Source organism: Sciurus vulgaris (genome assembly GCF_902686455.1).
Source record: "Sciurus vulgaris genome assembly, chromosome: 15".
In the NCBI taxonomy this organism is placed as follows: Eukaryota; Metazoa; Chordata; class Mammalia; order Rodentia; family Sciuridae; genus Sciurus; species Sciurus vulgaris.
Genome location: NC_136476.1, coordinates 53,134,596 through 53,138,253, shown reverse-complemented (window position 1 = coordinate 53,138,253; position 3,658 = coordinate 53,134,596). Strand labels below are relative to the sequence as shown.

The window sequence follows — 3,658 nt, the reverse complement described above, 5'->3', positions numbered from 1 at the left end:
GCCAGGCATCCCTGACAATCTCACTTATCCTAAATAGCAATTTGGAGGCCCACAAATGAGTCACTAGGCTCTCGTGAACAGAGCTAAATCCTGCCATCAGCAGCTCTATTGGGGTACACATGCTCATGTGTGTCCGTTTAAAAAAAAAATCAATGAATGGTTTGTGATTCCTTAAGCAGTGATGACCAGAAATCAGATTTACACATCCCGTGGAGCCAAAACATTCCTCCTCAGGGCCTGGAGGGACAACAAGGCAAGACCAGTCATCACGCACCTGCTTCCCAGGGCTCCTCTCACCTCAGTCAAGGAAGTGAGGGAACAACAGAGACAACTCTGGAAACTTTGCTCCCTTTTTTTCTTACTGATGTAGACCCAGCGACTAAAACAATACCTATCACAGCTATGAGTGAATCAGTGAATGAAAGAATCTGAAATACTGTGGGCATAATTTACTCATAGGAAGTCATAACCCGAGAAAAGATGCTTCCTTTGAATGCAGAGACTCTTTTGTTTTAAAAAGAAAACAAGTCACACATATTTCCTATTCTCCTCTGTCCTCCTCTGAAAGCCCCAGGGATGAACAGCCAAGAGGCCTGGAAGGCCAGGATGTGCCACATTCCCCTTAGGGTCCATACAAGAGCAAAGCTGGGAGAGCCACTGTAGGCCTGAAGTCCAACTCCCTCCTTGTGCAGATGGTGAAGCTCGGTTCCAGCAAGAGGCTGACCCACTGCAAGTCACACATCCAACTCCCTTGGCCCCCACAACAGCGAGAGCTTTCTTGAGAAGCTGAGTGGTCCAGATGAAAAAGGAAAGAGGATGAGATGGAGGAGACCAACCACACAGCTGTGGAGGGCTATGTCCTGCTGGGGCTCCATGAGCACCGTGGCCTGGAGATGGTCCTGTTTGTCTTTGCCTGGGCATCTACTGCATGACTCTGCTGGGGAACTCCCTCCTCATGGTGCTGATCATGCTGGACCCCCGCCTGCACAGCCCCATGTACTTCTTCCTCAGCACCCTCTCCCTCATAGACATCTGTGGCACCTCCTCCTTCATGCCTCTCATGCTCAGCAACTTCCTGCAAACCAGAAGTACCATCTCCTTCCCGGCCTGTGCCCTGCAGATGTACTTGACCCTGGCTCTGAACACTACAGAGTGCCTGCTCCTGGCTGTGATGGCCTATGACCGCTTTGTGGCTATCTGCCAACCCCTCAGGTACCAGAGCTCATGACTGGGCAGATGTGCTTGCAGATGGCAGCGCTGAGCTGGGGGACAGGCTTTGCCACTCACTGCTACAGTCCATCCTGCTCTGGCGCCTCCCCTTCTGTGGACATAATGTCATCAACCACTTCTTCTGTGAGATCTTAGCAGTGCTGAAACTCGCCTGTGGAGACATCTCCCTTAATGCCCTGCACTGATGGTGGCTACAGCTATCCTGGCACTGACCCCACTCCTGCTCATCTGCCTCTCCTACATTTTCATCCTGGCAGCATCTTTAGGGTTCCCTCTGCTGCAAGCCGGCAACAAGGGCTTCTCCACCTGCTCTGCAAACCTCACAGTGGTGGTGGTTTTCTATGGGACCATATCCTTCATGTACCTCAAACCTAAGGCAAAGGACCCCAATGTGGATAAGATGATCACATTATTCTACGGGGCTGTGACACCCTCACTGAATCCCATCATTTACAGCCTGAGAAATGGGGAGGTGAAAGCTGCTGTCACAGCTCTGCTTGGGGGAGGTGTGCTCACCAGGAATTGTCCCACATTTACTGCTGCCCTCCTTCTCTGTCAGTCAACATGGGCTAGCCTATCTTGTGGGTGATGGCCTCCTATTTTGATGGCTTAAATCCAATAGATAAATCTTGCGTAAGTCCCAGGTCCATAAGTGCTTGTCAGGGGTTCTGCCCTACATCCTTGTTTCCACCCCTCTCCCCCACCCCGGGACCCATGATGACAAAGTGGTTACAATCTGGAACATGGCTGGGCTCCACAAAAAAGGAGAAGAGAGGGTAACACAGCCTAAACTGACCTGGCAGCTCCCACACATGCTTCTTCCACTCACACTCCTTTGAATTACACCAGGCTCATGGCCACATCTAACATCCAGGGGCAGGAGAAGCACATCTAGGATGTGTGTGAAAGGACAAGGGGACTGACAGGTTTGTGAATACCCAATGACCACACGCCACTCTGCAGAGTCCACACAGGTGCTAGGAGAGATTTGGCTTCCTTTGCCCTCATGGTATTTCCTTCATAGGCTGCTGCCTGGTCAATCATCCCAAGAAAGCCCAGCTTAGCTCACTTGTGGTAGCTCTGTACTGGATCATCCAAACTAGACTGGAACTGTGCTTCCCAGGAGCTCCTTCCCTTATGGGTCTGATAAGTTTGCCCATAAGAGAATGCACATAGCGTGCAAGGAAAAGGGGAATATCTCCAGGCCTGGGGGGCATCGTGTCACCAATGCACCTGCTTTCCTAGTCAGTTCAGCCTGTCCAGTTGGGGCCCTGTCTCCTCTTTCAGCTGTCCTCAGTCTGGGTCAGGTGAAGCTCCAAAGCAAAAGGTGCCAGCATCTCCAGCAGGTCACAGTGTCATTGAACTTGAATGCACTTTGAGCCAGGCACAAGTTCTAGTTATCATCCTGGGCTCTCCATTGCTCTCCCAGATTCCTTCCTGACTGCCAGCCTGGAGGCCTGGAGCAGCTTCAGGCCCACCACAAAACACAGAAGTGCCAGCTTTCATAGGTTTCCCCAGCTTCTCCCATGACTCTGTCCATATGCTCTCTAAAAGAAATTCCTTACCTCCCTCATAGTGGTTCTGCCATTGAGGTTGAACCCCAAGCGATCCATCACTGTCGTGATCAAGGACCTTCCATGGCTCCCCATCACCACAGCATTGAGTCCAAATTCTTCTGCTGAGTCTTCAAGCCCCCAGAAGCTGGCCCCAGCTGCCTCTTCCACCTGACTTTCCACTGCCCCCTTCACAACAGGCTGGCCCCTCACTACATCCTCTGTACTTCCCCACCTCCAGGTCTTTGTTCATGCTGTCCTCAGTCACAGTGGAGACCAGTTTTCAAAGCCGGCGCAGACACCATCTCTTTCATGCGTTCTTCTCTGATGCACTTTGAGATTGTCCTCTTCACATCCTATGGCACCTTTCAGTTGATACCTGTCTCACCCTGACTGTGACATTCCCTCATCATGAGAGCGCCTTGGGAGCAGCATGCCACCAGGTCTGACCTACTGCTGTAGCTCTGTGAGGACTTTCCCCAGAGCAGCTTTGATGAACTGACTTGTTACCCAGAAGCTTTGGGGACTGAGCCCCGTGGTGTGAGTATCTCCAAGCAGTGGCGGGTGGACGGGGACCCTAGTTGCCAGTGTCCGGATATGTGAAGGGAACAGCAGCACTGCTGGCCACAGTCTTGTCCTCGAGACAGGCAGACCTGATCCGGACCTTCCAGTGACAAGTCAGGAGACAGCCAAGGGCTGCTGGCCTGCTCGGCTATCAGGCCCAGCTCTGGCCTATTGTGGTACTCTTCCACCAGGGATCCCACAGGCACCTCAGACTCAACATGTCCAAATCTGGAATCATCCCCAACTCCAAGTGGTACCACCATCTTCAGGATTGGCACCATCCTAAAACAGCACAGAAGACATCACTTATT

General features: G+C 51.9%; 1 pseudogene across 1 annotated transcript; it reads left to right on the top strand.

Annotated features, from left to right (window-relative positions):
* Positions 1–618: 618 nt before the first annotated feature.
* Positions 619–1,819, top strand: LOC306645548 (olfactory receptor 13C7-like; annotated as a pseudogene). The gene has a single exon. The product of its transcript is annotated as an olfactory receptor 13C7-like (transcript).
* The last annotated feature ends 1,839 nt before the right edge of the window (positions 1,820–3,658 follow it).